Source organism: Lotus japonicus, chromosome 6 (genome assembly GCF_012489685.1).
Source record: "Lotus japonicus ecotype B-129 chromosome 6, LjGifu_v1.2".
In the NCBI taxonomy this organism is placed as follows: domain Eukaryota; kingdom Viridiplantae; phylum Streptophyta; class Magnoliopsida; order Fabales; family Fabaceae; genus Lotus; species Lotus japonicus.
This window is the reverse complement of record NC_080046.1, coordinates 33,594,477-33,602,575: the sequence shown is the minus strand read 5'-3', so window position 1 is coordinate 33,602,575 and position 8,099 is coordinate 33,594,477.

Genomic DNA, 8,099 nt, shown 5'->3' with positions numbered 1-8,099 from the left:
GATCAGATTATCTGAGTTGGAGGCTCAGAATGTGAAGTGCCTTCTGTCTGTTAATGAAGAGCAGTGGGTATGGATAGACGGTTAGGGCATGCCAGTATGAGAAAGATTTCTCTGCTGAGCAAGCTAAACCTTGTCAGGGGCTTACCCAATCTGAAGTTCGCTTCAGACGCTCTTTGTGAAGCATGTCAGAAAGGCAAATTCACAAAAGTCCCTTTCAAGGCAAGAATGTTGTCTCAACCTCAAGGCCGTTGGAACTTCTGCATATGACCTTTTTGGACCAGTGAAAACTGAGTCTATAGGTGGCAAGAGATATGGGATGGTTATCGTTGATGACTATAGCCGCTGGACATGGGTAAAGTTTCTAACCCGCAGGATGAGTCTCATGCTGTGTTCTCTACCTTCATTGCTCAAGTGCAAAACGAGAAGGCTTGTAGGATTGTGTGTGTCAGAAGTGACCATGGTGGAGAGTTTGAGAATGACAAGTTTGAGAGTCTGTTTGATTCCTATGGAATTGCACATGATTTCTCTTGTCCCAGAACTCCTCAACAAAATGGTGTTGTTGAGAGGAAGAACAGAACTCTTCAGGAGATGGCTAGAACCATGCTCCAAGAAACTGGCATGGCTAAGCACTTTTGGGCAGAGGCAGTAAATACAGCATGTTACATTCAGAACAAAATCTCTGTGAGACCAATTCTGAATAAGACTCCTTATGAATTGTGGAAGAACATAAAACCCAACATTTCTTATTTTCATCCTTTTGGCTGTGTTTGTTATGTTCTCAATACTAAGGATAGATTGCATAAATTTGATGCTAAGTCTTCTAAGTGTCTATTACTCGGTTACTCTGAGAGATCTAAAGGTTTTAGATTTTATAATACTGATGCTAAGACTATTGAAGAATCTATTCATGTTAGATTTGACGATAAGCTTGACTCTGACCAGTCAAAGCTAGTTGAAAAGTTTGCAGATTTAAGCATTAATGTTTCTGACAAAGGCAAAGCTCCAGAGGAAGATGAGCCAGAGGAAGATGAACCAGAGGAAGAAGCTGGTCCCTCTAACTCACAAACTCTGAAGAAGAGCAGAATCACTGCAGCTCACCCTAAGGAATTGATTCTGGGCAACAAAGACGAACCAGTCAGAACCAGATCTGCCTTCAGACCCTCTGAAGAGACCTTGCTCAGTCTGAAAGGATTGGTGTCCTTAATTGAACCCAAGTCCATAGATGAAGCTCTTCAGGACAAGGATTGGATTCTGGCCATGGAAGAAGAACTGAATCAATTTTCCAAGAACGATGTTTGGAGCTTAGTGAAGAAGCCTGAGAGTGTCCATGTTATTGGAACGAAGTGGGTATTCAGAAACAAGCTGAATGAGAAAGGAGATGTAGTCAGAAACAAGGCAAGGCTAGTTGCTCAAGGCTACAGCCAGCAGGAAGGAATAGACTACACTGAAACATTTGCTCCAGTAGCAAGACTGGAGGCAATCAGACTGTTGATCTCTTTCTCAGTAAATCACAACATAGTTCTACATCAGATGGACGTAAAGAGTGCCTTCCTAAATGGTTATATCTCAGAGGAAGTCTATGTTCATCAACCCCCAGGTTTTGAAGATGAGAAGAAACCAGACCATGTGTTCAAATTGAAGAAATCACTCTACGGTCTGAAGCAAGCTCCCAGAGCATGGTATGAGAGACTTAGCTCATTCCTTCTGGAGAATGAGTTTGTAAGGGGTAAAGTAGATACAACTCTTTTTTGCAAGACTTATAAAGATGATATCTTAATTGTGCAAATTTATGTTGATGATATTATATTTGGTTCTGCTAATCAATCTCTATGCAAAGAATTTTCTGAGATGATGCAGGCTGAATTTGAGATGAGTATGATGGGAGAATTAAAGTACTTTCTGGGAATACAAGTTGATCAAACACCAGAAGGAACATATATCCATCAGAGCAAGTACACTAAAGAACTTCTGAAGAAGTTCAATATGCTGGAATCTACAGTGGCCAAGACTCCAATGCATCCTACATGCATTCTGGAGAAAGAAGATAAAAGTGGTAAAGTATGTCAGAAGCTCTATCGTGGCATGATAGGTTCACTTCTATACTTAACTGCATCTAGGCCAGACATATTATTTAGTGTTCACTTATGTGCTCGTTTCCAATCAGATCCAAGGGAAACCCACTTAACTGCTGTTAAGAGGATCCTAAGGTATCTGAAAGGCACCACTAACCTTGGCTTGATGTATAAGAAAACATCAGAGTATAAGCTTTCAGGTTACTGTGATGCTAATTATGCTGGAGATAGAACAGAGAGAAAAAGTACTTCTGGAAATTGTCAATTTCTGGGAAGCAATCTAGTCTCATGGGCAAGCAAGAGGCAATCAACCATTGCACTATCAACTGCAGAGGCAGAATATATCTCAGCAGCAATATGCAGCACTCAGATGCTCTGGATGAAACATCAGCTGGAGGATTATCAGATCCTTGAGAGCAATATCCCAATCTATTGTGATAACACTGCTGCAATCTCATTGAGTAAGAATCCTATCTTGCATTCAAGGGCAAAGCACATTGAGGTAAAGTATCACTTTATTAGAGATTATGTACAGAAGGGCGTACTTCTTCTGAAGTTTGTTGATACTGACCATCAATGGGCAGATATCTTTACAAAGCCCTTAGCAGAGGATAGATTTAATTTTATTCTGAAAAATCTAAACATGGACTTTTGTCCAGAGTGAAGATGGATCAGAACCTCTGACTACGATACTTCTTGATCAGAAGATGTCTAGTCCAGAAGGTAACTCAATCAGAGTGTATGTACCCACTGGTACTGACTCTGAAGCTGAGACAACAACACGTGTGTCAGTATTTCTGATGCATAGTTCCTTGTGCCCGTGTGACAGTCTGTTATGATTGCGTGTAGATGTGCTTCTCTCCTGTGTGTGATTGTGTATTTACTGTTACTATCTATCTTTAATTTTCAACCGTTGATCTTAAAGTGCTTTTTGAATCAACAACGGTTATTTGTTAAAACCCACTATACACACACGATCTCTTTCACTTCCGGTTTTTACTCTCGCTCTCTCTGCTTTTCAAAAACCTCTTTTCTCGATTTCTCTCTCGATCTCTCTTCATCTTCCAACCTTCATCTTCTACCTCAAACCTTCAATCGCTTCAAAAATGGTGAGACAAACCAGAAGATCTACTGCAGATGCACCCCAGTTCCCTCACATGGTAGTTGGTCTAGCAACGGGTCAAAGGGGCCCTGAGAATCCGACACCAGATCAAGGTCAAGCTCAAGAGCAGATTCTTCCAATTGCAGAACGGGGCTGTGCCGTTCACTGTGTATATGCTCCTGAGGAACTCCAAGTCCTGGCAGAATGGAGATTCGACCTCGACAACCTGGCTACAAATGGGTATGATCTTCGTCCTGAAGTCCAAGCTCAAGGTTGGGGAAATTACTTCAACAGACTTCGAGGACCCGTGTATGATAGATTAGTCAAGGAATTCTGGAAGCACGCCGACTGCGATGATACTCAGGTAGTATCTCACATTCTCGGAAGAAAGATCATCATCACAGAGAAGTCTTTCGTGAATTTGCTGGGTGCAGACACTGCTTATGGGTATCGTTTCCAACTCACGGAATCGAAGCTGAAACCCAGCACCAAGGATACAATCAACCAGGCCCTGTATACCACTTACAAACCGGGCAAGACGAGTTACAAGGTGATGGACCTTCATCCCAAGCTCAGGATCTGGCACAAAATTTTGCTACACTGCATAAACCAGAGACCAAAGGGCAGTTCTCCAGACTACATCAACTTCAACCAGAAGGTGATGTTGTTCTTCATCCAAGACCAGAAGAAGATCTGCCTTCCCTACTTCCTGTTCTCCTACTTGAAGGAATGCATCCGGAAGTCTCGCACCACTGCCTCCATCAAGTCAGCAATCAAATATATCCCCTTTGGGAGACTGCTCTCAGACTTTCTCATTGAAAGCAACCTGGTGCAAGATCTGGTCAATGCTGGATGTGTAGAGGATCTGAGCACCATGGTCAGTGATGTCTTCACTGCAAATTCTCTGAAGAAGATGGGTTTGGTCCAGAAGAAGATTGCTCCTGCTCGTGAAGACACATCTTCTGAGATCAGAAGCAGAAGGATGCCTCTGAATGACTATCCTCTGTGGACTCAGGCAGACAATCCTGACGCCATTAGGTGCTATGTTGATGACCTAAGGGCTCAAGGATTCGAAATTGATCTTGATGATTTCGTCAGCAGACTGCCGCCAGCTCCAGAGTTTCCTTCTCCTCCCAAGAAGAAAGCTCAGAGGAAGATGATACTGGACGAATCTTCTGAGGAATCCGATGTCCCTCTGGTCAAGAAGAAGAAGAGAAAGCCTGATGATGGTGATGATAGTGATAATGAGGATGGTCCTCCTAAGAAGAAGAAGAAGCAGGTCAGAATCGTGGTGAAGCCTACTCGGGTGGAACCAGCTGCTGAAGTGGTCAGAAGGACTGAACCTCCTGCCAGAGTGACTAGATCATCAGCACATTCAAGTAAGCCTGCACTTGCTTCTGATGATGATTTGAATTTATTTGATGCACTCCCTATATCTGCCATGCTCAAACACTCCTCAAATCCCCTCACTCCTATTCCTGAATCCCAACCAGCTGCACAAACCTCCTCTCCACCACATTCCCCAAGATCTTCATTCTTTCAACCTTCCCCTATTGAAGCACCTCTCTGGAATTTGCTTCAGAACCAACCCTCTAGGTCAGAAGAGCCTACCTCTCTCATTACCATTCCATACAACCCACTTGAACAACCAGAGCCTACCCACACACAACCTGGACCCAGAACTTCTGATCACTCTGTCCCAAGAGCATCAGAACGTCTGGCTCCCAAAACTACTGATACAGACTCTTCCACAGCCTATACACCTGTATCCTTCCCAACCCATGTTGCTGATTCTTCTCCCTCCAATAACTCTGAATCCATTAGAAAATTCATGGAGGTCAGAAAAGAAAAGGTGTCTACCTTAGAGGAATATTACCTCACTTGTCCAAGCCCTAGGAGATATCCTGGCCCTAGACCTGAACGTCTAGTTGACCCAGATGAACCTATCTTGGCCAATCCTTTACAAGAGGCAGACCCTTTGGCTCAACAAGCTCACCCTGCCCCTGACCAACAAGAGCCTATTCAACCAGAACCTGAACCCGAACAATCAGTGTCTAACCAATCCTCGGTTAGATCACCCCATCCTCTGGTTGAAACTTCAGACCCTCACCTTGGAACCTCTGAACCCAATACTCAAATGATTAACATTGGTTCTCCACAAGGTGCCTCTGAAGCTCATAGCAGCAATCACCCAGCCTCTCCTGAAACCAACCTCTCCATAATTCCTTATACTCACCTCCAACCCACTTCTCTCTCTGAGTGCATCAATATTTTCTATCATGAAGCCTCTTTGAGGCTCCGCAATGTGCACGGTCAGACTGACCTCAGTGAGAATGCTGAACGTGTGGCTGATGAGTGGAACAATCTGGGCACTTGGCTGGTGGCTCAAGTTCCAATTATGATGCAGCTCCTGCATACAGAGGGAAGTCAGAGGATTGAGGCTGCCAAGCAAAGGTTTGCTCGAAGGGTGGCTCTTCATGAACAAGAACAGAGACACAAGCTTCTTGAAGCTATTGAAAAAGCCAAGAGAAAGAAAGCTCAAGCAGAAGAAGCTGCACGTCAAGCAGCAGCTCAAGCTGAACAAGCCAGACTAGAGGCAGAGCGACTTGAAGCTGAGGCTGAAGCTCTTAGATGCCAAGCACTTGCACCAGTTGTGTTTACTCCTGCTGCTTCTGCTTCCATTCCAGATCCTCAAGCTGCTCAGAATGTTCCTTCCAGTTCTACTCAGTCAAGCTCATCCAGACTCGACATCATGGAACAGCGTCTTGACATTCATGAATCCATGCTGATTGAGATGAAGCACATGATGATGGAACTTCTGCGACGAACTGACAAACCTTAGTTTTAGGATCTCTTCATTTTCTTTTTTTTCTTTAACGTTGTTTTATTTAAACTCTGTTTCTTTTTATTTATTTATTCTACTTTATTCGTTTGTGATTCTATATGTATATATATATATATATTTGTGTCACATATGTTTGCAAAAATCTTTTTATTCATCATTTCCTTATGTTTACATCATACATTCTTTTCCTAAAATCTAGAATGGAGGATCCCTCCTCATTCTTCTGCACTCCTGGCGCTGCTCTGACCTATCCTTCTCCAGACGCTCCAGTACATGCTGGATGTTGCTGAGCCTGTCCTTTAGCTCATCCCTCTCCAGAATCTCTTCTGCAGTCTTGAGCTTCTCTTCCAAACTTTCTTTTTCTTCCAGCAGCTTGAGTTCAAGCCGGCTGAGTTCTTGCACCTCCTCAACGAAGGCAAGAAATTCCCTCAGGTCTCTCTCCAACTCTGGACGCAGGTCCTCTTCCAGCAGTGTCCGTGTCAGCTCCGCGATGGTCGTTGTACCCTCTGGATGCCTGATGTTCAGGAACAAGTCCTCCTCAAAGGCCTTCTTCCTCAGCTCTTCTAGTGCTACGATGTATGATGCCATTTTTTTTCCTTACTGAAAATTGTTCGAGGTGTGAAGCTTACCTTTCTCTCCAACGCTTTATATAGGCTTCACTTTCTCTCTGAAAGTTAATGCTCCTACGGTTTCTCGAGGCTAAGTTCTTGGTAACTGACCCTTCTCTTTACTCACTTGACCGGTGGTAAACGTTCTTCTCTTGCATTAACTCTTCTATTTATTTCGCCTAACTCTGATTCTTGCATCGTTTTCATTTCCTTTAAACTTAGACCTTCTCTAAGGGGGAGTACCTTGTACTTCAAGCTAAGTTTTTCACACCCCAAGCTTTTTGCTTATGACAAAAAGGGGGAGTAAACCCAGTTTTTGATGTGTAAGATGTGTTAGTGTGATTTATTTTTCTTTTGGAGATTTTAAGAGTTCCACCTTCATGACCACAGATGTGTCACTGGGCAAATACAAGGAATACATTTCACTTCTTCTGAAGTGATTATAAGTTGACTCTGACACCCAAGACTCTGATACCTTGTCCATGACTCTGATTACTTATGCGCTCTGATTACTCGATTTTCATCTATGTCATAAGTTTTTCACTCTGAACTCTTATATTATTTAGCTCAGAATCTAGACTTTACTAACGTTTTCATCAAGTATTAGATTCAGGGGGAGCTAAGCTCAGAATCAAGCAGTGACTTGAATTTAGAATGAGCAAGATAAACTATTCACATCAGGATAAGTCTTATTCTATATCTCTAAACTCTGAGTGAATTCAGTTTAATGTTTAAGAATTGTTCATCAAAAATCTTAGTTTTGTCATCATCAAAAAGGGGGAGATTGTAAGATCAAGTTTTGATCTAGTAGTACAACTCTATGTTTTGATGATTACAAGTTAACCTTTTGATATGAACAATTGTGGTACTCTAACGTGTTTTTCTGAGTGTGCTATTTGCAGGTTCTGACCTCAACTCAATCTCATACAAATCAGAAGCACTGTGTATAAAGAGTGACCCAAGCAACGCTTTCGCACTCACCATGTTCAGTATGAACAGTGGAAAAGCTTCAGAAGTTCTGAAGTTATACAAACTCTGATGTGGACTCAGTCACTAGAAGCTCTGAAGATCCAGAAGTTCTGATAACCAAGAAACACTGAAGGTTCAGATGTTCTGATGGTGTAGAAGACTCTGAAGATCCAGAAGCTGAATAGTGGAAACTCTGAAGTCCAGAAGCAAGAAACTCTGAAGGCCATGTTCTTCCCTCTGAGTTCAGAATCAGAAGATACAATGGTCAGAGGATCTGTGCTTTCCCTCTGACTCTGATCAACCGGCTTCACAAGTTCCAATACGAAGCATTCCCCTGATCAGAAGTCTCCTAGGTTTAAAGGTCGCGTCGCTATCCAAGTACAAAAGCTACTGTACCTTCCTGACGACCTACCTAACGTTCTCAGCCACAGCAGAAGCTGGATTTTCCAGAACTGCCCTCCAACGGTAGCATTTCCCATGCATCGCTCAACCCTAATCCTTGG